The 12,965-nt window shown below is 39.7% G+C and overlaps 1 pseudogene; it reads right to left on the reverse strand.

Moving 5' to 3' along the window:
* Window positions 1–567: 567 nt before the first annotated feature.
* On the reverse strand, window positions 568–1,059 carry LOC112315743 (NADH dehydrogenase [ubiquinone] 1 alpha subcomplex subunit 12 pseudogene; annotated as a pseudogene).
* Between the last annotated feature and the right edge of the window lie 11,906 nt (window positions 1,060–12,965).

Consider the following 12,965-nt stretch of genomic DNA (forward strand, 5'->3'; position numbering starts at 1 on the left):
GAAATCCAAAAAAATCTAAGGGGTCCATTTTTATTCTTTTGCATGTGGCTTTCTGGTTTTCCCAATACCATTTATTGAAGAGACTATACTTTCCCTAGTGTACAGGAGAGTATCTTGGTTGGCAGTTGTTTCTTTCCACACTTAATATGTCATTCCTTTCTCACCTGCAAGGTTTCTGCTGAAAACCCACCGATAATCTTATGGGTGTTCCCTTGTAAGGAATAAGTTGCTTTTCTCTTGTTGCTTTTAAGATGGTCTCTTTTGTCTTTAACTTTTGATCATTTTAATTATAAAATATCTTGGTGTGGGTCTCTGGATTTATCTTTTTTGGTACTCTCTGGGGTTCCTGGATCTGGATGGCAATTTCTTTCTCCTAATTAGAAGAGTTTTCAGCTATTATTTATGTGGATAAGCTCTCTTCCTCTTTCTCTTCTCCTTCTGGGACTTCTATAATATGTATATTGGTCTATTTGATGACATCCTATAAAACCCTTAAGCTATCTTCAGTCTTTTTCATTCTTTTTTTTAATCTAATAATTTTAATCAAGTTAACAATAAGCAGTAAAAGTGCAATTACATGGCAACCCCTATATTTTACATGTTTAAACTGTTTTCCATTGTCTTTACTTGTAAGATGTCAAAGGTGGGACCCACTCTTGAATCTTCTTCCAGTGGCAGAATAAGGTACATACTGTTCTGGAGTGCCACTCACGTTGAATTTATGGTTTGCCCAGATGAATTTGCGAGCGGTAGGTGGCTTTGTTGTTGGAGGATCATCAGCCATGCAGTGAAGCCAACGATGCCATTTGGGGGGCACCATGCTTCCATCCATATCCAAGAATGTGTTTTTGCCATTCATTTTGGTAATATATACAACCCACCGGTGACGGCCAAAAAACTGTTTGTTGTCTTCATAGTATTTGTTTCTGTATTTGTCTTCACCCACTAATGTACCAACCTTCACATCATTTACCCTGAAGAACGTTCGTAGATAGCCTTGGAGGCCATGTGGCTGCTGACCTGCTGCATCCCATGCTTCAAGACCTGAGGGTACTCCATCTTGCCCCTTTTTAATTTCCTTTTAATTTTGCTCCTCTGATTGAATTTCATTGCCTTGTTTTTAAGCTCACTGATTTTTTTTTTCATCTGCTTGATTTAGTCTGCTGTTGAACAACTCTACTGAATTTTTCAGTTCAGTTATTTTTGTTTTGTACTTTTAAATATTTTTTGTCTCTTTGTTGAAATTCTCACTTTGTTCACGCATTGTCTCCTGACCCTAATGTACATCTTTAAGATTATATTTTCAATTCTATTGGGTAACTCATTTATCTCTGTTCCATTAATATCAGTTTCTGGAAATGTATTCTGTTCTTTTATTTGAAACACCTACCCTTGTTTCTTCTTCTTTTTTTTCCTCTGTGTTGGTTTATGCACATTGGATAAAGTAGCCTCTTCTCCCAGTCTTGATGGGCTGGTCTTGTGTAAGAGATAAACCTCATCAATCAGCATGGCCTGAGTTCCTGGTTATCTTTCAACCTTTGAGATGTCCCAACTGCTAACTTTATTTTTAGTGGCTTCTGGTAGCTGAGGTTGTGCAAAGACCCATTAGTGATGTAAAGGGAAAGATCACGGTCAGCACCTTCTTGCAGGCTGATTGGAAACTGGACACTCAGGCAGTGTGAAGAAAAGTTTGTAGTTAAGCCCTTTCTAGGGCAAAGTGGGAGTTAGGCATTTTTTCCTGTCCCTCTGCCCTGAGCTGAATACATAGATATGGGATGGATAGGTGCTCCTGTACCAGTTTAAAAATTGCTTCTGTGTTTGCTATAGTACTATGAGACTCATGAATACCTGTCCCATTGGCTATTAGAGCAAGATGATTTGGAAGCCCATTCTTCAGGTGGCAGCCATAAGAGTTGAGGCACTAGATGTGTGGGCTAGCTCCTTCCAGGAAGACACTGATGACTTGGTGTGATTGTTGTAGAGAGCTATAGGAGGAAGGCAGAGGACAGGCCCATCAATTCTTTCAGGTTCCAAAGATGACATCAGTCAACCCCTATTTGCATGCTAATTAGAAGCCAGACCCTCAAGCAACAGTTTATAAAGTATGTATTCAATCCCTTCTAGTGAAAAGACTGGAAGATGGGTGTTTTGTGTACTCCCTCTGCACTGGGCCCTGGGGGAACATCTGAGGGGAGTGCTCACTTGCCTGCTACTAAGAACTGCTTCTTTGTTTGCGATAGGCCAGTGGGACTGGTAATCCCAGTTGGCTTTCAGATTTAGGTATTTTGGGGGTCTGTTCCTTAGCTCCTCAAGGAGAGAGGTTGGGAGTTGGAGGTTCTCTACTGATTGTTGGCAGTGTGCCGAGAGTGGGGTTTATGGTAAGAGTGTGTCTCAGACTTTCCTACTTGTTTTCATGGGGCTATTTTCTAATTTGCCCAAGTCACTCAGCTGGGGTGTTTTTTTGTTTGTTTGTTTGTTTTTTTGGTCTCAGAGGGAATTGCTCTGTGTGTATTTGTACATTCGGTGTGTTGTGGGAGGAGGGAAGTTCAGGAGCCTCCTACATCTCCACCTGGGTCCCTTATCACTAAATGTCCTGTGTCTTGATCTGGGTGTGGTTTCATGGGTAGAGAATTGTGTAAAATTGCATTAAGCTTCACAATTCAGGCTTGTGTGTTTTATTGTATCTAAGTTATACCTTAGCAAAAATTAAAAATAAAACACTACTAATTTGATGTGTTTACTCTGTCATTTATTTAACAGATTAGGTGTCCACCCTGTGTTCAGCTGGCCACAGTCTATAGAGAGGCATTCCTCAAGGCGCAACCATCTAAGGGATAAGATTGTCCACTATAAGACCTGGGGTGGGGGAGGTAAAAATCAGGAGCTTGTAGACTTGGTGTGTTCTTGCTGTATTTAGGCTAGACGTCATTATATCCCTTCTTTGCTGTTCTTTTACCTCTTCTAGGAAATAGGTTGATATGAGACTCATGTCAATCTATTTATTTTGTTAGAGTTAGTCTTCAATCTACATTTCTTTTTTTTTTTTTTTAAATATATTTATTGATTATGCTATTACAGTTGTCCCATTTCCCCCCCCACTCCACTCCATCCTGCCCACCCCCCTCCCTCCCACATTCCCCCCCCATAGTTCATGTCCATGGGTCATACTTATAAGTTCTTTGGCTTCTACATTTCCTACACTATTTTTACCCTCCCCCTGTCTATTTTCCACCTATCATCTATGCTACTTATTCTCTGTACCTTTACCCCCCTCTCCCCCTCCCACTCCCTTATTGACAACCCTCATGTTCTAGTTGTTTGCCTAGTTTGCTCTCGTTTTTGTTTTATGTGTGGTCGTTAATAACTGTGAGTTTGGTGTCATTTTTACTGTTCCTATTTTTGATCTTTTTCTTAGGTAACTCCCTTTAACATTTCATGTAATAAGGGCTTGGTGATGATGAGCCTCTTCAACTTGACCTTATCTGAGAAGCACTTTATCCTCCCTTCCATTCTAAATGATAGCTTTGCTGGATATAGTAATCTTGGACGTAGGTCCTTGCGTTTAATCTTGGGTAATGTAATTATGATGTGTCTTGTTGTGTTCCTCCTTGGGTCCAGCTTCTTTGGGACTCTCTGAGCTTCCTGGACTTCCCGGAAGTCTATTTCCTTTGCCAGATCGGGGAAGTTCTCCATTATTTGTTCAAATAAGTTTTCAATTTTTTGTTCTTCCTCTTCTCCTTCTGGCACCCCTATAATTCGGATGTTGGAACGTTTCAAGGTGTCCTGGAGGTTCCTAAGCCTCTCCTCATTTTTCCAAGTTCTTGTTTCTTCATTCTTTTCTGGTTGAATGTTTGTTTCTTCCTTCTGGTCCATACCATTGATTTGAGTCCCAGTTTCCTTCTCATCACTATTGGTTCCCTGTACATTTTCCTTTGTTTCTCTTAGCATAGGCTTCATTTTTTCATCTGTTTTTCGAATAGATTCAACCAAGTCTGTGAGCATATTGATAACCAGTGCTTTGAACTGTGCATCCGATAGGTTGGCTATCTCTTCGTCGCTTAGTTGTATTTTTTCTGGAGCTTTGAAGTGTTCTGTCATTTGGGCCATTTTTTTTGTTTGTTTGTCTTGGCGCGTCTGTTACTTTAAGGGGCGGAGCCTTAGGTGTTCACTGGGGCGGGGTAATGCTGGTCGCTGCGCTGTGATGCTGTACGTGGGGGCGGGGCTGAGAGGGAGCAAAGGCGCCCGCTTCACTCTCCTCCGGATTTCAGTCTTTCACTCCGCTACCCACAATCAAACTGGGCCCCTCTGGTGCTGGTTCCCGAGTAAGTGGGCCTGTGCACACTCTAGGCCCCTGTGGGTCTCTCCAACAACCTCTCCTGTGAGGCTGGGAGTCTCTCCTGCTGCCCCAACCCCCAGGGGCGCTTTCAATCAGAGGTTTGAGGCTTTATTTCCCCGAGCTGGAGCCCTGGGTTGCGCAGTGGTCTGCTTCTCTGCCCGCCGTTCGTCCGGTTTATCTGTGGGCGAATGTGGTGCCGCAATGTGCTATCCGCCACTCTGCCTGCCCCACTCTCCGCCACTCTGAGTCCGGCCCTCTGGGTTTATCTGTGCAAATGTGGGACCGCAGGGTCTGCTAGTGCTCGGACTGCCTGCGCCATTTGTCCCACACTCCGCCAGTCTCAGTCCCGCCACAGCCACGCGAGTCCTCTCCACCCCAGTGCCGTCTCCGCCCCTCCTACCAGTCTGGATGAATGATTATTTTCTGTTTCCTTGGTGTTGGTCCCCCTTGCTGTTCGATTCTCTGTCAGTTCTGGTTGTGCGAGGAGGCGCAGTGTGTCTACCTACGCCGCCATCTTGGTTCTCCGTTCATGATCAATCTACATTTCTATAGTGCCCTCTCTCAAGAAACAAGATATTGTTTCTGTTAAGAGCAAAATTAAAAGTGTGTATGTCTCTTATAGTATCTGCATCCTGATGCAGTAATCTGGGCACAGTCTGAATAAACTCAAGGACTTCCTTTTCATAAGAAAGGAGCTTGAAGAGTTAAGTGGAGTATTAATTACAGTTTCTTTTTTTTCACTATAAAAATTCAGACATAAGAAATTGAAATTACAAAATTGTCATGATTATACACTTTATAAAATAATTTACTTTAAGATTCTATAAATATTTGGATTTCTAGAGTAATTGCATTTTTGATTGATTATAAATCTTTTGACAGACTGATAGTTGAAAAACTGTAGAGCTAAAGATTTAATAGTTGCTTAATTTAAATCTAGTTAGACATGAAGATTATAATGTATTATAATGTATCTCTGAATTAAAATCTCCTGAAATGGAAAAGAATGACTTCTTTTATAAAAATTACAATTAACCCTGGCTGGTGTAGCTCAGTGGATTGAGTGTGGGCCTGCAAACCAAAGAGTCGCTGGTTTGATTCCCAGTTGGGGCACACGCTTGGGTTGTAGGCCAGGTCCTCAGTGGGGGGCATACAAGAGGGAACTACACATTGATGTTTGTCTCCTTCTCTTTCTCCCGCCCTTCCCCTCTGTCTAAAAATAAATAAATAAAATCTTAAAAAAAATTACAATTAACACCAAATTTTTAGAAATCTGTTATTTTAAGGGAGGCATAAATGTGTTGTAAAGCAATATTAGAAGAACCATCTTCTTTCTTCTTGATTCTTTTTCTACTATTATAAATTATTCTCACAAATATCTAATTTAGATAATAATAAATTTATTGAACACATACTATTAGCCAGGCTTTACTGAGGTATTTCATCTAAGATTTCTTAATCCTCTTGAAGTCTCTTGAGGTAGATTTTATTACTTTCATTTTGTTGTTAAAAGTATTGATATGTTTTCTGAATCACTAAAGAAAAATGAAACTAGGTATAGTTTTACTGCCATGTGGTTTTCATGTTGTAACTTGAAAAATGTTTGAAGAATTGCATGAAATAATTCTTTGATAGGCATAATACTGGATTAACAAGAGAGGAGGTGTGGAGTATGGTGGGACTCCTGGGCCAGTGGCCATGGTCTGATTCCAGACTGCCACCAGGCAACATAAGTAACCTCTAGTTCTTCAGTTCCACATTTGTTGAGGCTGCTGTGTACCATCTCTACTTCATAGAGGTGTTCTGATGATAAAATAAACTAACATGTCTACTGCACTTAGAATAGAGTCTGCACATAGTTAGCTCAATAAATATTAGTTGTTATTATTAATATTCCATTACCTGAAAAATACCATTAACAGGAAGTTGATGTAGTTTGTTAATGCCTGGGATATTTTTTAATCATCACCTGAGGATATGTTTATTGATATTTAAAGAGAAAGGAAGGGGGGAGGAAAAGAGGGAGGAAGAGAAGGAGAGAGGGAGAGAGGGAGAGAGACAGAGAGAGTCAGAGAGACACATTGATGTGAGAGAGAAACAATGATTGGTTGCCTGCTGCACATGCCCAGACAGGATGAAACCTGCAACCTCATCTTTTCTTTCAAGGGGCACTGAGAATTTGAAGAATGATACAAGGATATATAAGTGATATGAGGGTGAGCCAGACAAGTATTATTTAGTTTATGTTTTGACTTGATATTTAATTAAACATTGCCAGTCTCTTTTTTTTGTTTTCTTTTTCTCTTTTTAAAAGATTTTTCTGCTCAATCACTCTACTGCCAGTTTCTCTTGATGTCTGGATTTGCTAGTATATTGTCTTCCCCCAATTTTTGTTGGAAGTAGGAAAAAGGCAGGATGGAACTGGGATGTTTAACTGTATAGCTAAAATGCCACTTTAGAATGAAAAAAAAATTGATTTGGAGTCAAAACCAGGTTTTGTCATTGTCTTACTGGACTAAGACAAGCTTGTTACACATAAAATTGCCTCTATGAACTTTATTTGTAAATGAAGATGATAAATTTAAAGCCTTTTAGGGTTTTATCAAAATAGTGAATTTATGTTTGTGATGTGCTTAGAGTGTCCTAAGTGCCTTTGCCTTTTATTAAAAAATAAAACCCTAGTAAGTATAAAAAGTCCCATTTATTTATACATTAATCACTTTTTGTGAGCCCCTTTTAGTCTAATAAAGACCAAAAAGGTAATATTTTCTCTCTTGATTTGGCACAATAGAAAATTGTGTTATTCAAATTCTGGTTGTGTGAGTTGGGAGAAAAAAATTGACATTTTTCATTTAATTAGTTCTTTCAACTCAGGATCCAAAATTACAGTCCAAATTTCCTAAGAAGCTGAAGAATGTGAGCAAATGATAACGTCTTGCTATTATTGTAAAAACCTAAGGGATACCAGCAGCTTATGTTCTGATTTAATTATTAGTAGAATCTTTTTCTGGTGTTTGTATTAATGTACAGTGGCCCCTCTGATGCTTCATTATTTTATTTATGATATAATAGGGAGTGGGCAAAACAGTAAAACCATAGATTGGGGAACTATTTTTAAAAATTTGGCTATTGTTTCTTGTCCAATTTTTTGGTGGGAGGGGTGTTAGTCTCTAAGGCTCATTTAAAATTTAAATATATCATGATTCTATGATGCTCTCGCTTATGCACAAATATCTGGTTATAGTAGAAGAGAGGATGAATTAAATGGCGTGGGGTTGGTGATTGGTGTTTGGGACAATTATTTTGGAAAGGTGATAGCACAAAGTCTAAAGAGGTTATTAAGGATTCTGTTTGGAAGCTATTTTGAAAACTATAAATAAAATTAAATAAATAATAAACAGGCCTGTAGGATTATTTGGGTTCTAAGAGCTCTTTATTGGCCACAAAACCTGTGGTTCTTTTGAGGCTAGAGCAGAGTGAGAGGAGATAGAGCCCATCTGAAACAGCAGCAAACACTGGCAAATTTCACAGAACCCTCCACTGCCTAATCATATAGGTGGTCCTTGGTGTAAGGCTCAGATTTTATCGTGGGACAGAATGGCCCCTTTGTTTGATGTCTGGTTGTGCAGCTGACCCTTAACTCTGCTGTGCTCCATGCCTTCAGAGACTTCCCATCTGAGTGCACATGGATGACTCTGGTCCCTAGGATGTAGTTCCTATGTTTCATATGAGGCCTGACACACACCTCGTACTTCATTTAGGGATCTGACAAGCCCTGCTCATTTTTCTAAGTCCTGCCAGACTGGGGAATAAGACTTGAGTTAGATCTTTAGGGACTGAATGTTGAAGGCAAAGTGTGTAACGTAGGCATAGGTAGCAGGAACAAATATCCCCCGAACCTCAGGAAATTAAAACAAAAAAATTATCGCTCATGGGGTGGGGATTGAGGGTTGGGGGGGTCTCTACTCTCAATTTCATTCCATTTATATTATGGTTTCACCAGTCAGCATGATCCTCAATATTTACTATGACTGAGAAAGGGTAGAGATAGAATGTGTCACTTTAACAATTAAATGCTGCGGTCAGGAATGACACATACCCATAGCTCACTGGCCAGGGATACTTGGATTGCCCCATGTAAGAACAAGAGTGATAGGTAAGTGTAATTCTCCCACATTCCAAAAGCAGAGCAGAGCTGGGTTTGGGTGACCCTTGGATATCTCTGCCTCAGCATTCTTAATTTATAAATAATATCGTAATTTCATAGCAGTGCATTTTATACATTGCCTAGGAATTATTCAGAATGTCTGTGACGTAAACATTTTCTATACCATATCTATGCCCAAAACGTATACACAGCTCCATGCTCGTGACCCATTTACTGATATAGCAGATGCTTTAAATGGATTTTGTAATAGGGGCTGGATTTGCACTGACCCAATAACATTTTATAAATTGGCAATTTCTTCTATCAGTTCTGATAGAGGCGGAATATATGAGGCGAGTAGCTTCAGTTAGGACCAGGTAACAGCCTGAAGTTAGCTGGCCCGCCTGAGAAATGAGCCCATTCTTGGTTTCATTTGGATTGTGTTTTCTGAGTTGCACCCGTCCTTTGCCCTTGCCTGGCCTCAGGTATCTCAGGATGCCATGTGACCGTGAGTTAAGTTCCTTTATAGTCCTTCTTTTTATTGGTGTGAGAAGGTAGTAGTGTATGAATGGAATAGTTTTCTAGACTTTTCAGGTAAAGAGACGAGGTGGCCTGACGGCTAAGAGATGATGTCTGGCCATCCAGAGAATGATGCGAGCTTTTACTCCGGTGCCTGAATTCACAATATGAAATTTGTAAATTGGAGAGAATCTTGCTGGCAAATGGAAGTTTTGCTCTTCTAATTTTTTTATAACTTTTGGGGTATAATAAAGGTCATCCAATTTTTCAGATTCATCCATCTAAACTTTTTTGGTCCATCTGTTTTTGTCCTGGCACGCACAGTGATAAATTCTTCATTTCAGAGCTGCTTCACTGCTCTTCCAGAACAGAGAAAACAGAGCACTCAGAATTATTATTAATTTCTAAATAAAATAGGCCAGGTCTTATGAGCTCCTAAAAATGGAAACAGTTTTTTCACAAACCATACAGGGGGTAAGATTTTAGTGTCATTTGTGGGAGAGTGGCTGTCAAACTCTTTGTGTGAAGAGGCAATTAACTGTTTGTGAAGCTGGCAGTGGGGCCCTGGAGAAGGGGGAGGAGAGGGAGATGAGAGGGTCAGGCTCTGACTCCCTTCGGCAGTCCATGTGGCTCTCTCCTGGCTGAGCTCCCCTCGATGTCAAAGTGAGCTGTGCGCGCCAGGAACGAGGCAGTGTGAGGAGAATTACATACCGGGGCTGAGTGGTTTGCATTCTTCTTTCTTTTTCTTTCCTCTCTCTCTCTCTTATGATGACAGTTTTCAAAATAAAGGGACTTCACTATCTGCAAAGAAAACAGTCTCCTAGCATTATTTTGAAATCCTGAATTAAGCCCTAGCGACAATATTTTTGGATATGGCACTAAGTGCAAAGTTGAAATTGAAAAGGGACATATTGAACTAGGGTTATTGTTATTATTATTAAACCTTGGCTGAGTTGGAGCCTCATCCTCAAATTTGGTAAGTTTAGCTGGTCATTTGGAACCAACACAAGAAGCAAGGTCAGTGACTCTCTAGGTATTCTTGGCTCTGCCATCAACCTGCTCGGTGTCCTTGGGTGAGACCCTTCAAATCAGGTTCTGCAGCTACAGAGGGAGAGTGCGTAAGCATAGAAGAGGAGCCGGAAAAATGCAATGTTTACTCTAGCCTTTATCATACTTTGGTGGCGTGGTGTACATGGTACTGTGCCTAATAAATGATTTTTAATCAGGATGGTGCTTAGGAAAGGGCTGAGGAAATATGGTAATTAGTACTATGGGACCAGACATAATTAAGTACAAATGGTGCCTCAAGGTCATCTGGTCCTAACATTTGCTTCATGGCAGGAAGGATTCCAACCATCTGATTGACTCTTTGTGTTTGATTCTCCTGATCATATTCACTTGCCGGTGGGATGAGAAATGTGTGCATTTGTGCTTTAACATTGTAACATGTACCATTATAGCTGTATCGTTCAGGTCTCACCCTGTAGCAGCCATTGCACTAAATGCTTTGTAGGTATTAACTCATTTATTGTCACACAAGCTTTATGAGTAGAGTTTAAAAATAGTGTTTACTGTTATGACAATAATGATTACTTTAAAAAAGTAAAACAATCTCATATGTACAGAAAAGTTGCAAGACTAGTACAAAGATTTTTTTCCTGCACATTTGAAAGTTGCTGACATGATGCTCCATCACCCTGAATTCCACATGTATCACCTGACCTCCGTTACCGTAGATGGTATATTACAGCCGTGAACTCACAGACCCATTCAAGTCCTCCATCCTTTATAGGGAAGGGGTTCAACCCAGGACCATATGTTGCATTGAGTGGTCATACCTTAATAGATTCCTTCAGTCTGGAACAGTTCCTTCTTCTCCTTCTTTTTTTTTTTTTTTTTTTGAGTTTTATGATCTCGACATTTGTAAAGATTATAGGCCAGTTATTTTATACAAAGCCCATTATTTTGTGTTTGTCTGATAAGTGCCCATGATTAGATGCAGGTTATACTTTTTTGAGGAAAGAATATCACAGAATTGATGCTGTGTTCTCATCAAATTCTATCAGATGGTACACAGTTTTATTTGTTTCATTGCCAGTGATGTCAACCTTGATCCCTTGATTGAAATACTGTCGGGGCCATCACCATCCTTCCCTCACCGTGGAACAAATCTCCCAGCATCCCTGCCCCTCCTGGGCTCTTGTGCTGGGCTATAGTATCCTTCATTTTTTCTACAGGAAAGGCTCCAAAACTCCGCAGGGCTGCTGGACACCCCTCTCGCCTCATCCTGCTCCCAGATTCCTACTTTGTTCAGTCTAGTGCCTTTTAGAAATTATTCATAAAAGAAGAGAGGGAGAAAAGAAAGGAAAAATGCTAATTTTTTATTTAAAGCTGATGCTGCTAGACCTTGCTATTCATTATTCTTCCTTTGAAAAGTTATGTCCCTTCCATGGATGAGAAACAAATTGCACAGGGTGGGGCAAAACTAGGTTACAGTTGTTTGTGTGGAAAGTACTACAACAATTAATGAATAATAATACAAGGATAAACTGTGTTTTGCTTACTCACAACTGTAGACCTCCTTTTGCCCCCCACCCCCGTTTTCCTTCCTCGGCATGTTTATGTTAGTGTAAGCAGGCTGCTCTAGTCAGGCTTGTGCACATCTAATAACAGTGGTTTAGATAATAGAGCTTTTTTGCCAACTTATTTATTTTTAAAAATTAATTTCTATATAAATATATAATTTATAATTCATTTATTTAAAAAATGTATATATTCATTGAATCCTTAATATCCCTGTAGTAAAGAAAAGGAAACAGAGGCACAGAGAGGTTAAGTAACTAGTTCAAGGTCACACAGCTAGTAAATGACAGGATTATGGGCAGTCTGGCTTCAAAAACGATCTTGTAACAACCACCTATAGCTGCCACGGTCTTGATAACTCTAGCACTTAAACAAATTCAGACACAAGTGTAATTACCATGAAGGCCACAATTGTTCTTATGGTTTTGGTTTCGCTCATATTGCTTTATATACATTATGGCTCAGTAATGCTAATGCCACTTAAATTAATACCTTAAGAATAAAAGACAAACATATCCATCTAATGTTAATTTTGCACAATGGCTACATTTTACATAATTTACCCTGACAAAACTGTGGACTGTGAGTTTTCTGTGTCAAATAACATTTTTTTTTTGATTTATCAACCTATAATTATAAGATGCAGGAACCTAATCTGAGACTCAGAGGGTGGGGCAGTTCAGCAAAGGCCAAAATTGGGAAAATAAACTCTATATTTAGGAAACAAAAACAGAATCCTTTTGGAATCACTTTAATTACAGATGTCCACAGACTCCAAACATATTGCTGCAAATGTTTATGCATGCTTTTTATGTGAAATGATTTTACAAATTGAGACCACATCATGTGCCTGTATGCTTATTGCGACATCACCAAATCACGGGACAGAATTCTTTCCGTAACATAAAGGGCTTTAAAACTTGGCAATATGACCTCTGGGTCGATAGCCAGCTGACTTAGATGCTGGTCTTGGCATTTCCATCAGTGAGAATTTGCTTTGATGTTTCTTGCTTGTTTCCAATCTGTAAGATGGAAGAAATAGCACCAGCTCACATTGTTTGCTCAAGTATGTTTCTAACTTAAATGGGATTTATTACAGATGTAGGAACATCGAGATCATCCAGCCTGATGGTTTTCCAGCTATTTGAAAGCAGTAGGTCTTTTTATTCTAAAGAATCCATATATAAGAGCCTTTTATAAAAGTTATAAGTAAAAGGCTGGAGTAGATCTATTCTGCTAATAACACTCTCTGGTCTGGGGCCTGAGGCCTGGCCTGTAGGCCTCTTCTTCACTTCAGGATGCCCTGAAGCCTGTATAGCAAGTACAGTTTGATAACCACTGAGCTCATCTACTTCACTTCCATTTTGCAGTTGAGAAAAC

Source organism: Desmodus rotundus, chromosome 8 (genome assembly GCF_022682495.2).
Source record: "Desmodus rotundus isolate HL8 chromosome 8, HLdesRot8A.1, whole genome shotgun sequence".
Taxonomy (NCBI): domain Eukaryota; kingdom Metazoa; phylum Chordata; class Mammalia; order Chiroptera; family Phyllostomidae; genus Desmodus; species Desmodus rotundus.